Source organism: Limanda limanda, chromosome 3, assembly GCF_963576545.1.
Source record: "Limanda limanda chromosome 3, fLimLim1.1, whole genome shotgun sequence".
NCBI lineage: Eukaryota > Metazoa > Chordata > Actinopteri > Pleuronectiformes > Pleuronectidae > Limanda > Limanda limanda.
Genome location: NC_083638.1, coordinates 27,072,076 through 27,089,795, shown reverse-complemented (window position 1 = coordinate 27,089,795; position 17,720 = coordinate 27,072,076). Strand labels below are relative to the sequence as shown.

The following is a 17,720-nucleotide window of genomic DNA, read 5'->3' as shown; positions in this document are numbered from 1 at the left end:
CCCCCGCAGGCTGCTTGTCCTTCCACACAACCAGATAATCTCATCGTCTCCCCCGCTCAAATGCTCTGACGCCATTTTGATCCATCACACAGCCACTGCCACGGCGATGACACGTTCAGATTTGTCTTGATTTTTACGGTGACCAAAGGCCAGGAAAACACCAATGGGAACACAATGACACACAAAGCTGCATACTCTCTCTGGTTGACATATACGTTACTGACACAATTTCATGGAATTTAACAGTGAAGTGAATATTCCTACAAAATCGAGCAACTGTTGGCCTGAAGCTGGATCCTCTGTAATACAGAGATAACAAATGGTTGTTCATTGTAGAAATGTTTTTTCGTGTCCACCAAGCTGCAGAGCTGAATGCTAAATACAGCACACAACAGTTTGATAGAGCAAACCTTCATTTAACCTTCATGCCAGCGTTCAGTACAACTGTGAGGGGGGTGTTTAGTTGTTTCTTCCTCTCAGTTGTTATACATTCACACTTGGAGGTAGAGCAAATCTGCACCTTGTTCAAGGGCACACAGACAGTATACATTCAAAGTGAACGTATGCTCTTTATAGTTTAAGAATGCAGGCTTTAAACTTCACTATTTATTCCTTATGAGTTATATATTTAACTGTAACTGTGATATATTGCATAACATCTATCTTTCATCAGTCAGTTTTTAACCTCTGGTTTTACTTTTAGTCACTCATGCTCACATGAGGTACTTTTAGTTGTCTTAGCCGCCTAATCAAATTTTGACCTTGGTTGTACTATTGAATTATTCTTGTGTCACATATGATGTATTGAGAGATGTTTGTGTCTCCAAATACTATTTCAACATTTGGTCTTATCTATTTATTTTGTATTACTCCTGTGTGTTTATTTACGATATATTGCAATTATTATTAGAAGTAGTAGTATTAGTGGCGGTAGAAGAAGTAGCAATAGTAGTAGTATATAGTATATCTATCTATCTCTCTATCCATAGGGATTGTGGGAAATGGAGTCTTTAAAGTTTTAAATTACAACCATACAGGAGCAGAACTGGTTTATACTCCCCTGAGTATGACATCACTGCTCCAGACTTTCAACATTTTGCCTGACACGCACTCATGTTACATAATAATAGGCCTATTTAAACATTACTTTTCCAAAGCCACCGATTTTTTTCCAGACTCGCTGTATTTTGCATCAGATTTCAAAATTGTATTGTGAAGCTACTTATGACAAGACAGACACAGTCTGACAATTTTATTAGCCGACACTGGTTGGTTTGGTTTGGGCAGGTCTGTTCTGGTTTGGAGCCAGGATGACGAACACTGTAATTTAATCCAGATTAAGATTTTTTTTTTTTTTCATTTTGCCCTTGTTGCCTCACATTATTGTTTCATCACGGAACACACAGGGGTGGCTGACAGCAGCAGTGGATTATTGAGTCTAGATTGAAGCACTAAAATGTAGTCCCATCTCTTTTCAAATTGAAATCCCCTCGTCAGAGATAAAATATATTCGTAGTTCTGTTTTGTTGCCGGGGGTAATGAGAGGCATTGCAGTGCCATGATGGGATGGGATTTTTCCCCCCTCCTCCATTTGTTGTTTCCTTCAGTAACGTGAATAATACATGAATGATTCAGGAAAGAAAGTGAGAGGATGGATGCTGAGTGTGGTTGAGGGAAGCCGTGATGCTTTCATCATCCTGCTGCAGCTCCTTTACTCTCACAGCTGCCACTTACATAACAGTGAGACTGCCTGCACTCATGCTTCTCCCCTCTGTCACTCTCCCGCTCTGCGTAACAATTTATGAATGTATCAAATTGATCCCAGTTACACCTAACACACACACACACACTCACACTAATTCAGATGTCAAATCAGTATTTATGCCTGTGCAGAGTTTGAATAGGTCAGGATCTGCCTCCCGCTGAGAGTGTCCTCGTGTTCAAAAGTCAAAGAGCTCCTTTGAATCATGAAAATCAATGTGTGCCTGAGGTTTAACAGGAAGCAGAGAGGTCGCTCTGTAATTTACAGAATGCTGTTTCAATCTCGCCACTGACCTTTTTCCTGTTCACATCATTTATTAGTTCGACTGAGCCAAACTCTGTCGTCTTCGCTCCATCAGTTCCTGTGGCTTATTCTGCATAGAGCAACCTAACCAGGCACTCACACTAGGGACTCACATATTAATGTGATTATGCACTACACACCAGACAGACACACACAGACACACAGTCGTGTCTCCGTGTCTTCGGTCTTCCATTAACTAACCGTACTCCTGACTACTACTTGCCTAACCTGAACCCTAACCTAAACTTAACCCTAACAATTACCCTTACCTTAAACCATAAAACCTTAAGGGTCCAGTGTGTAAGATTTAGATGAAAGGGATCTATTGGCAGAAATTTTCACTAGTGTGTTTCAGCTAAATTGTACAAATTGTTGTTTTCTGTACCCTAGAATGAGCCCTTTATATTGAATACAACTGGCCCAGGTCCGCTCTACAGAGGCCGCCATGTTTTTTAAGGTAGCCCGACAAAGGACACAGGACAAACCAAACATCTTTTAAGTTTTTATGACAACTAAAGGTTAGCCCAGGTTCTCTTTCATGTTTGGAATGGGAGGGTGGGGGGAGGGGTATTCAGCTGCAACATGCATCGTCACCACTAGATGTCACTAAATTTGACACCCTGCAACTTTAAGTCCCCTTAATCGAACTGTGTAAACAGATTTAGGACCCCACAAGTAATACCTAGACTACACACACACACACACACCAACACGCACACAACACACACACACACAGTTATTCAAATTACCCAGTACACAGACTTCTGCTGATGTGTGCTGTCAAGGCAGAATATCTGTAACTATTGCAGATTTGGAAAATTTGTGAAGTTTATACATTGTGATAAATATTTATCAACTATACTGCATATGCTTTGGCATAGTCGGGACTCATGACAACATTTGTATGTAGATATACATTCTTTCTGTATGCATTTTATCATCTCGATGCTTTTGTATATTTTATACTTGACTCAATTTACTTTAAATTCCACTTTAATCTGTGAAACCTTGGACCTATGGCACGTACTCTATGCTATTATGCAGCTATAATAAAGGTGTTTGACCTGAATCCTAAAACTGATTTACTTGATCATGTTTTTGTGGAGCGATAACACAATGCTTGCACCAACAGTATTTTGGGAGATGTAGAGATGAATTTTTTTTTTTTAATGAGCTTAACATTATTTCATCAGCATATACAGTAAATGAATGACCCCATATCCTTATGAATATTGCTTGCCCAGGTAGAAAAAAGCCTGACACCCTCTATTAGTTTGCACCACTATCATCCTACTGATCAACAGCCTCTCATAGCATCATCAGGTATTTTATATGCAGTTCATTTGAAACTTAGCCATCACAGCAATGAGTTTTAATCTCAGCTCCTCTGTGACCTCAAGAGGTCAAAAAACAGTCTTTCATTATTTCTGAGGACATCCTGTCTGCTAAACTATCAAATGCATTTATTAATAATTAGATTCTGCATACAATACTGCCAATAGTTATGGAGCAAGGGTTTCCATCCTGGGCCTTGTTAGATATGTCACATATTTTGGTGTCTCACATGTGTTACCATAGAAAAATGCTACATTGAATAGATCCTAATAACAGAGAGTTTAGATTCATCTTTCATGCAATGAAAGATTCTACCTGAAAATATCTACAGAGATTTTTACAAAGAGCAGCAGGGTGACTTAAGGTAGACCATATATGAATTTATTTATGGAATGGGACTTCTTTATGGATTTCTATTCACGATAATATTGATGGCTGAAAAGCAACTGTTGCAACATGTGGATGCTGTTGCAAAAAGTTAAATTGAAAGCAAATGATAGCATCGTAGTGTAAATTATCTGTCTCTTCTGCACAAGCTAAATAGCACTAGCTGAGCTGAATAGCACAGTGTAGCAATCATTAAAATAATAAATAATATCTTACCAGAGTTGGCATTCCCCTGTTATGAAAGTATCTACTGAAAAAAATTAACAAACAGGCATAAATTTATAAATGTCAAGGTCCAAATAATATTTTTACATGTCCAAAGCCGACATGTCAGTTTATCCTAAGGCCGTCCTGCAGCCAAGCCTGAGGGATTAGGATTCAACTTCCCGACCCAACCCCCCCACACCACACACGCCTCCCTCCCCAGGACTCATCTCCACAGGAAACTCCCCGGAAGTTATCCCCGCCCCCACATCTGGGAGCCAATGGTACAGTCCAAAAGGTTTAAATAGCAACAGGCTCCACTGATACTGAGTGCAAACTGTGCGATACTGTACAGGATTTTTTGTGATACTCTTGATCTCTAAAACGGGTCCTTTACAGAGAGGTCAAAGGTCATTGTCTGCTTCCACGACAGCAGGATTCTGACACTTCAGAGGGGCAGACGCTTGCCATCATGGAAACTTAAACCTGGGCCTTCATTGGCCCTCAATGGTCGGAAAAGATCTCCATGAGTGTACATTTTTTAGATTCGATTCAAACACCTAAAACCTACACCTAGTGGTGTGAACTTCAAAGTAGTCGACTAAAGGTTCCCTGTAGTAACACCAGCCAAGATGAGCCCTGCTGTCCCATAAACAGAAAGTAGCTGTCAAAGTGTCAATAAATGAGACACTGACTTTCTACAGTGGCTGCTCATCCATCCTGAGTCACTCCTCACAAGCATCAGCAGAAAGGGCTCATTCTTTCTCCCTCAGAGCAGGAAGGGGTGTGGGTGAGCACAGACATGATTATGGACGAGTTTAAGTGGCACCTGCTGGAGATGGATAATCATAACTCTCCAGCACCATATCTCATCCCTGTGGTTTATATCAAGAAAATATACAGAATCAGAGGGAAGGAAGGCCTGACGCCACAGAGGGAACAGCAGTTATGTTTGGAGGATCTGATGGATTGATGAGAGCCTTTTCCTAAATTATACTACATTATATAATATGAATAATAATATTCAAGTGTTGAACTTGAATGCTTTGATCATTAGTTGTGATATCATGAAAACTTTCAAATGCCAAGATGATATTTCATTTAGTCCCTGTGATACCTCTGTGACCTGCCTAGGGCGTTCTCCATCTCAATATCAGGTGAGAGAGGCTCCAGCTTCCCCCACAGCCCTCAAAGAAATGAATAATACAGATAATGGATGGATATTGAATTTACTCTCATATGAGCGATAAACTTAAAGTGGGAATTATTTGACATTTTCTCAACAAAAATAAGTCATATTATACATTTTCTGTTGATTGACTTAATCAAAAGCACTAAATATAGATATCTTACTACCCAAGAGTACTCTTCATATCACAGTAATCATCTTGCAACCTCGTACACTCTACGGGATGTACCTGGTTATTAGTAAAACATATATGAAACTGTTAATTATTAAACTAGATGTTTATACATATTTACGGATTCCCCCTCGTTTTACATTAATGTGTGTTCAATTTCACTAATTGTATGCATGAAAACACATGTCACTGTGGTAATTGCAGTAATTATTATTATCATCCATCCATGAGCAGCTGTGGAGGTAGAGCGGGTCTTGCTATAATCACGGTTCAATCGTCATCTCCCCCATTCCACACAGTGTCCTCGGGGAAGATGCTGAACCCAGAGTTGCTCCTGACGGCTGTGTCAGTGTGTGAGTGATGGGTGCTACAGGAAGTGCTGCTCATATACTCTATGAATGTGTGTGAATGGCAAAACTGTACTGTAATTACTTCTTTGATATATGTTTTCATGCAGACAATTGTTTGTAGCGTAAATATTTGATAGTGAAACTTTAATATGCATTGATGTGAAATGAGGGAGAATCTGTGAACATGTATAAACTTTGATGTTGGTTGGATCTAATGATAAGTGCTGCTACATACTTTTACTGGTCATAAAGACTAGTAAAGCAGCTCTAAAATACAGATCCATTTACCATTATTGTTATCATTTATCCTTTGAGGATGGTAGAGCGGTACACCCTGGACCGGGTACCAGCAAATCACACAGCCTTTATTTTATTATAATATTACAAAAACAATTATAATGGTGTTTTTATATGTTGCATTGTGGGTAATATACTACTGTCAGTAGATGGACAAAACTTCAAAATGGCTCTGACACCATACATACACTACATTATAAAAAGTGAATGTCTACGTGCCACTGAACAAGTTCTTTATTCACTGCAGCAGTGACACACCCCCACCTGGAGACATGGTATGTCCTGCTATGGGACATCATTATAGAGAGTAGATGTCTTGCGTAGAGGCAAAGCTCTCTAATCCGAAGGCCTGATAATTCGAGTGCAAAGAGGATTAGCTCCACCCCAGCAGAGCCATTGGCTAAATTTAGCCCCCATACTCTCTGTCTTCACCAGTCTCAATTTAACCCCTCCTCAAAGCCCCGCCCATCACGCCCTTTACCCATCCATCCACGCACGCTCTCCACCAATCGCAAGCTGCAGTGCATCATTATGCCATCATGACATTCTTAGACCTGTCCAGCCATATAATCCAGTATTTAGCCCCAACAGTCCTTCATCCTGTCAATGTAAATAATCACATCTTTAGGAGATCGTGTTGGTGTCAGTTCTCCTGTGAGGGGAAAGTTAGAGTTGTGGCTGCCAACTCCCCAACGTCTCTGCCCTTCATCTGCACAGCTCAGTCCTCTGGCAAACACACTGGGATTACGATGCCGGCTCCCACAATCCCTGCGATGGCGAGCCTCTGCATCACAGAAACGTCTCATGCAAGCATCCAGGAAATTAATAGCATCCACGGGGAGGATTCTGGGACAGAGTGATAAACCCACTCCGTGCTTTAATTTCAAACCACTGTTTGCAAGTTAGCCAAATTATTATCCTCCGGTGAATTCCGCAATGATTTCAGGGTCACGTGAATGTTTGTGTCTGCCTCTGACACTCGCAGCCCCTGTAGTAACTGCTCGTTGAAGATGAGGGAATTCAAGTTTATTACACAGACTCTGCGAAATGCACATTGTTTTGATTAGAATATGGTTCATGTTGACTTGGGTTGAGGGACATATTTGCTTTTCTTGTTTTAAATGAACACTTGATAAATGTCAACATTGTTTGCTTTCAGTTAGATTTCTCTGTAATATAATTTATTAGCCCCTCAGGGTTTCTGTATCACCAGCTCCGGTTTCAGTTCTCTTTGCTTTTGTTAGTGCCTCGTCCTGTGTGTGTGGGAGGAAAATAACTTTGAGTAAACAAGGCAGAGGCAGTAAGTAAAGCCCTGCTGGTACAATTACTGAAATACACTTTTGTGCTTTTATTTCTCTGCTAACTGGGCCTGAATGGAAGTGATGCATTTTGTGAAAAGATATTGTTTTTTTTAATACTTTTTTAGGGCTTGAACCACACTTACAGTTTTGTTTTTGGCTCTTTTCCCCTCTCCATGTGATTGAAAGTGCAAAATATAATTCAAATGAAAATAATTTTTAGACTAAGTCATTTTCTGACTGTGTCCTCTGCAATGCAGAGATATGAAGTGTATAATTCTTGTTAATTCTTCTTCACGTGCCAGTTGAACTGTGTTTTAAACATCATATCTTAAAACACTAGACCTTACACAGAGATATTCAGAGAGATGTGTCAGCATCAATACATCAGGCACTCCCTGTGTCTTTCCATAACCATGCATCTCTGAATTATGTGTGTGTGGAGTCACTGTGCCTTTACTCCTCCTGTTTGCTCCTAATTAAAGAGCAGAGATCTGCTGGAGGTAATCTGCTGGGTTTTAGTGAATTGAGGTGGGATGTGGCAGTGGGTGGGAGGTAGTGTGGGTCCAACCTCCCCACATCCCTCTCATCGGATTGGATATGCCCGTTTGGCTTAAGTCACCTGACCGGCTCTGTGGCGTGCATCTAGGATGAATACATGGACACACACAAGGTACATGCATGGAAACAGGGAGACTTAGACAAAGATGCATAGGTTGATGAACTTTGACCTACATTTTTTCCTTCTTCATCTGAAAATATGCAGAAAAAGTTATTTTACCTTAAACACACACACACACACTTAGAGAGAGATGGAGATAGAGAGAGAGAGAGAGAGAGAGAGAGAGAGAGAGAGCTTGTCTGACAGTGATTTGTATAGTGATGTGTTTAGACTGAACAAATCCCAGCTGATGGGATCAACTGGATTTACTGACCTGCAGCACCACAGACACTGACATCTTGTGGACATGACAGGGACTGTTATAGTCCCGCTCCGATGAATTCGTTTTATTTGATGAAAACACTTTTTGGATTATACAAGCATCTCTAAGTATTTCCACCTTAACTCTGCACTAAACAAATGCCAGTCTGAGACAAAGCAAATTCTAGGAGCCAGGGTTTGTGATGTCACAAACCTAAGAAGCCAATCCTGTCAACTGGTGGGTCGTCTGGTCACTGGAAGGGCTGATCAAGTCACAAAATGAGGAAGGAAGGTTTAGACTGTAGAGCTACTTTTAAGCCCTTTTAAGACCATATTTAGAATTTTTCGATGACAAACCATTTTGAATATATAATTTTAAAGGGATAGTTCACAGAAAAATTAAAATTCACTCATTATATACTCACCACTATGCCGATCGAGGGGTGGGTGTGTTTAGGTCCACAAATCACTTCTGGAATTCAAGGGGAAAACTTTGTTGCAGCCGAATCCGATGCAATTTAAGTAAATGGCGACATACACATCAGACGTGTTAAAACCAGAAACATATAACATGCCTCCATATTGCTCGTGTGGTGTCACCCAAGTGTCCACAAGCCCCGACATTCATAACAACTTGAAACGAGGTAATTTACACATTAAGGTTTTAAACCTTAATGTCCAATGATCTCTTCCTACAAACTGTGTTCGCGGACCCTCAGACACTCCATCTTGGTATTACTTCAGCTAGCTTAGCTACTTCCAGTGGGCATTTAGGCTAAACACCCGATGTAAATTATTCCTGTTCGAGTCAAATATGAATGTCACCATTATCTTCAAATGTATTCGATTCTGCTGCTACAAAGATTAGCAATTAAACTCCAGAGATGTTTTTTGGACTCAAACACTTCACCCACCACTCCATCAGAACAGTGGAGAGTAGATGATGAGTGCATTTTCATTTTACGGTCAACTATCCCTTTAAGGAACTGGAAGAAAATAAGGGAATGAAATAAGTTGCTGGACACAATAATTCAATTTTTGAAGAATAGTGAAAGGTCTTTTCCTGGGAATGCTTTTTTATTTATTTCTACCTTTGTTATAGTGGTGAACATGTCGATAATGTCTCTTTTCGGGAATTAAAAGGACAGGTTTTCAGCAAATAAAAGTCGCTTAATAAAAGCTTAAAGCTGCCCCCTTTCTCATCTTGACACATGCATTAATGGAACATTTTGATCACATTGATATCCCGTAGCTCAGTCTGTTAAGTGTTTACAAAGTTGCAAACCTTTAATAAGAGGGCATACAATAAATAAGTGGGTTAGTGTTTAGGATAAGGATTAAGGTGTTTCTATATTTTTCTCATTGTCTTCTTGTTGGAAGTCTATTGTTACTCTATCACAATTTAATTTTTTTTTATTTCTAAGTAATTTCCTCAAACAGCAGGGCAGCGATATCTGGTAATCATTGCTCAAAGAGGAGTTAATGATTCCATTGTTGCAGATTATCTTCAGCTGTGGATGAATACACATGTGGTGCTCTTATTAACTCACATTCAGCTTTTAATGAAGCAACATTTCATCCAGTGGTTTCAACAGTGGCTCACTGATGTGTTTTTAATGGTTCCTGAACAACAATAGAAGTCTGCGGCAGAGAGAAATAAGCTGTATCCAGAAAGACTTGTTATAGGATCTATTTATTTTTCTTTTCACAGGATTTCATAGGACCTTTGACAATTAAATGCATCAATAGATTTATCCTTACTAATGAGCAAAGTGAGTGAGAAGCCAACCAGCTGAACAACGGCAACATGACTGGTTTGTTGTTAACTCTCCAAAGAAGTATATAATGTTAGAAGGGTCAGTGACAGTGATGTACTCACACAGCGAATTATTTACCTGACCTGGCAACTTCACTCAGCTCAGTCATTTATATCAATAATTAAGCCAGGTAACTGATTGGTTATGAGCTTCATAGATGTTTTGGTTTATAATCACTGCTCTCATCAACCATGTTTCTATTTGGTCCAGGCAGCTGTTTCCATCCCCCCAAAAGACAAACCTACTGCCAGATATTAACGATAAAATAGCGACAACTTGGTGAACAATCAGTTGTTCATGTAGAAGATATGTAAATGGCTGTTAAAGGAAAACTTACGATTAGCACAACTTTTCATTATAGAGTTTGTTTTTTTCCACAAACTCAATTTGAAGTTGATGTGATTATTCTGTTGGAGGAGTTTATTAAAGTAGAATCCCAACAAATAGCAAAAACCAAGCAAAAAACTGTACATCACAATCAATATCCCAAATTGAGGGTGTGGTTCCATGAGGAGTTTTGTAAGTTTGGCCATGATTCATATACCCACTGATTGTCATAAATATTTTTAGGGGGCACTAACAAACCATTTTGCAGCCATCAACTTTTAATACACAAAGAAACTTTCGCTGCTATTCTTTTTCAACGTAAACGGATAACATTCACAACAGTGGTTTGAAATCACTTGAACTTATAACCAACTTAATGATATCTGTGTGACTGCAGACAGGTCTGAATGTTGTATTATATTGAAATGTATTGATAAATTATCAATTATTTTGATATTGATGTTCACACAGTTTCGTCTGGACTGTAAACGTTTCTAAGTAGACCTTAAACTGAAGAAAAACAATCAAATCCTCCTGGCTCAGACTGAGGGAGCAGAAATGCGGATGGTACTGCTGAGTGCAAGCAGCTTTCCACTGAAATGGTGAGACAGAGATATGCAGCACTCCGAAGACACTTCAGCCAAATGATATGCCTCTCGCCCCTCTCTCCCTCTCCCTCCCCTCACATCTAGTGTGTTTTTGTCTCCGTCCAAGTGTTTACTCTGGCTTGGGCTTTTTTCAGCACTATCGCTTCCATCCAAGTCCTCCAACTTACAAAACCTCTTTTAAGCACCGCACAAAGGCAGCTATGTACTTCTTTGTGTCGTACTTGTTTCCCCGTCACGCTCATGTTCTGGCAGCCGGCGGACAGCCCGTGCTTCAGCATTCCCCCCACGTCCCTCCATTCCTGCTCCAAACTGCAATAATGTGTCTGTAGGCGGCTTAGCATGGCGATGGACGAGGAGTCTTTCCAATACCACCTGCCATTTATCTGAGCGTCCACTGGTTCCTGTGTGAGGAGGGAGACAATGCTCCGAGCTCATGCTGGTGACGGGAGGAAGGCCTGGATGCGTGCCGGGCCGTTTTACTGTGGTTCGGGCGTGATGGAAAGTGTACACCTGGTGTGTTGATAACTGTGTGCATGCTGGCTCGATGAGGGCCACGTAGCAGCTTGTTTGGCAGAAGGTTGATCTTCAAAGACTGTGATGTAGTTTGTTGTATTTATATTACCGTAGCTATAACTGCTCTTCCAATATGCATATGTGTAATTTAGTCAACCAGTGACAGCTTGCGTCCTTTCCAAAATCATCAGAATGTTCCTTCTCGCACAAAAACAAAAATGGAGTCGTACCAACTGTTCCACAAATGTGCAGAGATGTATTTTGTGCCCCCCCCCATCAGGCTTAAAATGTACGTCTCTATTTCCACCTGCTGCAGCTGAAGACGCTCCACAGCAGAAGACAACGTATTTATTGTTGTTTCTCTCTCTACGGCAAAAGACATTTATTTGGAGAAGCGGGAGGACAGCAGTTTGATTCATCAGTAATGCTTTTGTTACGATCCATAACGACAGATAATCTATGCTGAGAGCGGAGCGTCCACTAAGTCTGAGTGGAACCTGATAGGTCACTCTTCCTCTTACAGTGTCAAGCCGTCAATCTGGACTCCCAGACTCTAGAATCTTTTATGACTCTCAGCTCCCTCAGACTCACTGCTCGCTTCTTACATAACTCCTTCTCTACTGCCCCCAGGGACCACTCCTAAATTATTAACAGAGATTTCATCTAGACATGTGGGCTCACATGCTGGACATGGTTGACTGAATGCCATTGGATGATCTTATTTCAAGCATTCAAAAGATCCAGAATAACCCGAATTTGCAGAGTTTAAACTCATCTTTTCCTTATGCGTTATCCATTTTCATGAGAGGATTCATTAGAGGCTCTGCTGAATTTGATTAATCTCTGAAGCAATAACTAATTTAATTTGAAATACTCAACTTGGTTGCCCAGTGCTGGTGAAATGAATTCTCCTTTTCAGCGTGGCCCTGTTTTGCACTCCCAGATACCCTTCTGCATAGAAACGTGATGAAAAGTAAGGTCACTCATTCGAATCATTTGAAGTCGTGTGTCGAGTAGAATACATTTCACACCAGTGGGCCACTGAGGAATGGAGACATTTGAATTTTAAAGAGGGCCATCATATCTGAGCACAAGGAAACCATCTCAGTCAAGTACAGACACTCAGTGAGTTGCTTTGTCGAGAGGCAAAAACCAGTCACTGCAGTGAGTGGATCTGCTTTTCCAGGATGTTATGGGTCTGACTGAGAAATAAATACGACCCAGGACATTTGTGTCATGTGTCATTGCAGGAGCCTTTTGAACCAGCAGAGGGCAGTTCAAACCACGAGTGTTCTTTGTCCCTTGGCTAGAAGGTGACGCACAGTCATCATGAGACAGTCCTGAAACCTCCCTGCAGAGTATTACACACACATTACTAATGTTTGCACCACTGGACACACCAAGTATATGTGATTCATACATAAGTGACGGGGAGGTGTAGTTTCCACCTCTGAGTAATTGGTCCATAATAACGACTACGGATGAATGGGAGGACATCCTGCTCCTACAGAGTCATGTAACATGTCTGACCTTACATGTAGCATTGATGCCTCTATTCCTATAAAGTAACTGAAATTAGCTTACATGTTAAAGCTTTTTAATCCCTGTGTAGTGATACTGAAGCCCTCAATACAAGATGGGATTTACAGTTGCTTTTATACAATGTTAAAAAGCAGTTATCATTTACTATGGTGGGGGAATGTGCAGGGAGGAGGAAGAACAGCACATCAGTTCAATTCATGTATTTAGTTTTTATTGTTGTTTTGTTTTCATTTTGTGCAATAACACTATTTCTACATCTGTCTTCCTTTATCGGGAACATGGAAACTTCTTTATCACTGGCAGGTGGCATAGAGATATTGTGTGGATTACAGTTTTACCTTCACAATAAAAGCACATTAAAGTTAAAATGACAACAAATATGTTGCAGCTGGTCTTCTCTGCTCTGTCTGCTAGGTGTCTGTTACATCTGCAGAAAACATATACATACTTTTGTTGCTTCAAGCTGTTTGAAGTAAGAAAAGTATGTAAACACACAAACCCACACATATACAGAGTGGTTAAGTTTATGGTAAAGGTGGGTTCAGGACAATGTAAGAGGAAACATATCGAAAGGGAAACAGAGTTCAACACAACACGTGTGTGACATGAAGTCTCGTCATTTCCAGCATGAAAACAAAGAGCTGTGTTACAAAGTGATGCTGATGATGCAGAGATAAAGCCCAATGTTGTTTATGGTGATTTGAAGCAATTTAAAGTATTTGAAAAAGTAGAGCCTGACCAATATATCTGTTGGAGAATATCAGACGATGTGAGGATTTCACAGCATCTGCAACAAAAGATGTGCATTCATGTTTATATATTAATTAAACATCCGAAAAATCTCAGCAACAACTAATACAAAGGATCAAAAAATATATCTATATCAAAAAAAGAAGACGTCCATTAATCCATTGTACATTTTAAGGTCCCTTTTCATAATATATGATCTAAGTTTTCTCAGACTTGTATCGGCCAATTGAATTATTGCATTTGTGAGTGCTGGTAGATGTGATTTACCTGTAGTGGTTGAAATAGATAACCACACCCACCACCACAGAGCCCACCTGCCTTTTGGTGCACCGTATTAATATTGGTGATTCTCTTTAATAACCACGAAAGGACCCACTCTGGATGGAAACTATGAAAAAAAATCTCTGAGGAGTGGCAAAAGTGTGCAGGCTCTTCTTTGATTTGGTTTAATCTTAGGAATCAGGCTTATATATATTATGGACTGGTATGTTGATATTGGAAATGTTTAACTCTATAGTATTGGTTTTGGCAGCAGTCCCAAAAAATGTACATGAACTCTTGCAAAGAGAATGAAGCCACAAAGTGAAATGGAACCTTGTGGTGTTCTCTTTTAAAATGGAAAACAGAAACAGGAAGTTGATATAATGTGTGCTAGCTTCATCCTGCGGTAGAAGTGTGACCGCGACTCCGTGTCCTTATGAGGAAAAGTCCCAATCACAACTCCTACTGCTGTAAACTTACATGAACGTGAATATGAATAAATCAAAGTGTGATCGCGGTTGTTTGGGATTTGTTCAGTAGCTGTAGAGGAGTGGAAGTGGCGCAGAGAAGGAACAGCTCAGAATAGCCGCTGACTCCTCCCACAGAGTTGTCCTGGGAAACAGTAACAACTGTAAGAAAGTCTCACTTCTCATGTTTCTCTCCGGGGACTGACTGAGGAAGAAGAAGAGCTCACACTTCTCTACTCCTGGAGCCACTGGAGGACTTTTCCAGCCGCACGCTCCCAAAACTCAAACTTCGGCCATTAGCAGGATTACTATGCGTCCTAAAGCTGCGTCCTTTGCTTAAGGTAAGAGGAGTCCTCTCCACATGTAGCTGCTACCACAAGCTAACACCGCTGAGCTGCTGGGTTAGCTCGTCTCTTCCTGTGTTCTTCCCGAGCGGCTCCATGGCTCTTTTAACTTGTTGCTTGGTAGCCATGACATCCTTCCTCATTCAGGGCCAATGTGGCAACCTCTCACGTTTCTGTGAACTCAGACGCCCCAGAAACCTGTAAGAGCACACGAAACCACAGGTCCGGAGGGGGAATATGCGACATGAAGTCAAAGTCTGTGATCCCTGTATGTTAGAAACTCCTTTTAAGTAAGTTAACATCACTAGAAAGACGTCAAAGCCATGTAGGAATATTCTTTAAGAGAGTTTAAAACAAGCATTTAGACAAAATGGTTTAAGAAATGTATATATGTGTAAATAACTAATATAACAAGGCCTTACGATAAATATAGATACATGTATATTTAACTTCTGTGTCATGTCAATGCATTTGGTCCATCCCTTTTTGGCATTAGAAAGACACCCATACAAAACATGTGGGAAAAAAATACATGTTAAAAAAAGAAAGGCAAAAAAATTATAATAATATGTCCTGTTTATTAAAAGACACGATATACAAACAAGATTTAAGTATGCTAAAATCACGAAAAATATTAGGTATATATAGGAATATTCTAGGTACTAAGCAAAACATGTGGAAGACATACACAAAAAAAGAACGAAAAAATCAAATGACAACCAAAAATTGAGAAGGAATAATATAAGCTGTATTCCAAGTAAGGATATATAACAAAAACGTGATTTAAGTATGCGAACATCTCTGAAAAGACATTAAAGCCACTAAGGTGTAGTCCTTTGTATAAGTTTAAAAGTGCCTAGCCGTATTAATTGAGACATAGACAATTAGAATTTACATATATGTAATTAACTAATATTAGGCCTAATGATAAATATACGTGTGTGTATTCTTTTACTTCTGTGTCATGTCAATGCATTTGGCCCATCCCTTCTTTGGATAACAAAACACCCATAATTAGCGTGGAAAAAAGACACAAGCGAAGACACACACAGAAAAGAGAGAACAATCAAAAGAAATTCCAAATTTGCTCTTGCTTACAGAACTATTACACATTCAATTTTACTGAATAATGAGCTTTTTTCTCTCCTCCTGGTCTCCAGATAACTGGCTTATTTCTAAGTTTCATACGTAAACAGCCAACTCAATCTTTGCACATAATCCATATATACAGAAGCATTTTTCATCTTATAAAACAGAGCATTAAGCAGTTCACAATAGAAAACAAAATGAAACTCATTTTCTGCAAATTGGACACACCCGCTTTCTTCTGAAATTATGTATCGTCCCGTTTCCACATATTAAATGTAAAATAGGTGATAAACAAAAATATATTATGTGGTGTTGATGCTGCTCTCCATAGTAATTAAGTTAAAGAAAAGGGGTAATTTTTCAGCTTCTCCAGGAATTCACAAGCAGTGCTGTGAGAAATAGCATTCATTAAATTGCTTTATTAATCAAGAATATAAATCCACTTTGTGCTATAAAAGTACTTTTTACAACAATAGTGATATAATCATAAATACTTCCCAGCCATAACTGTTCATGTGAATCATTACACTGATAGTATCCCAAATAAAACTTCACTAAGACCATTATAAAGCCACTGCTGGGACATTTCAGGACTCTGTAGAGCTATTTCTCATCCAGGAAGTCCAGATGCATGAGCTGATTTGAGTTCATGCTTTATTTCTTCATGCCCGTGGGAGAATCTGCACACATGTAAGAGAAAACAGTAGCCTACTAATTAATTTGCACTCGCTTGACCTCACCCACTTAAAAATATTCAAAGGACCAGGCGTGTAAACATGGCCGCCCTCTGGTTTCCCATGTTATAACGCACTCATAGGTTTCCTCAGAAGTCACATCATGGGCCCCATGTTCCTAATCTGTATGCTGTCTTAATGCCCACACTGAACTCTACCCAACCCTTCTCTCTACCCTACCATAATAATACTGGATCTTCGGATTCCACATCAATGATTCATTTACAACCAGTGCCCTGAGGAAATTAACTTAATGTGAAGGAGCAGCTGGAAAGACAGGTTTTAACAACATTTGTTTTAATACCTCCTACCTTACAGAAATGCGTCTGTGTTTGCTGTCAGAGAGGATGGATGACAGGGACTGGATGCAGTTGTTATCACCCTTCTAACATGGTGGCATGAGCCTTGTAATCACTGGTTTTGAGTCCTCAGACAGTTTGTGACAAGCAGCTGTTTGTCTTGCTGTCATTGCAGGGGCTTCTTACAGTCGGTCATAACTCTAACCTTCGTTGTCTCTTTTGGAAACCTAGTCATCTGCTTCTTCTATGTCTGAGTGGATTGGCCTGTAAATGGTGAGAGGGTCGATGGATGATTCTTATCTATCCCTGTCTAATTTAGACTTGCCATCAAGATGATTAGTTACAGTACAAGCTGATATGACAAATCACCATCATGCTGGTTGTTTTATCAGTGGAGCGGAATGTTTTCTCTACTGCTTTGCTAACGCTCATGAATTTTGCTAATGAATATTAGCATAGGAGCTCAGTAAAGCTGTGACTTAGCTGTGCTAACCCCATCTTCGATGTTATCATCCATATTAATGTTTCAATGTAGAAATCATCATATGTCAATATCCCAACCCTTCTCCATCCTTGTATCACAGTTGGTTGTGCAGAGAAGGGGGCTTTATAAAAGAAGGGAATACACCTTTTCTTACTTAGTAAAGGTTCATCAGACTTACAGAATCACTTTTTGTTCATGTTTGTAACATTTACACCTGGAGTCCATACTTGCTCCTGGCCCGGTCTTACTTTATAAACTGCATGCTT

The 17,720-nt window shown here is 39.9% G+C and overlaps 1 protein-coding gene across 1 annotated transcript in view; it reads left to right on the top strand.

Annotated features, from left to right (window-relative positions):
• The first annotated feature begins 14,680 nt into the window (after window positions 1-14,680).
• LOC132998410 (A-kinase anchor protein 13) overlaps window positions 14,681-17,720 on the top strand; it is a 109,904-nt gene continuing 106,864 nt past the window's right edge. The window contains exon 1 of the mRNA XM_061068038.1: window positions 14,681-14,845. The gene's annotated coding sequence lies outside the window, so the exon portion shown is untranslated. The remainder of the gene's footprint in view (window positions 14,846-17,720) is intronic.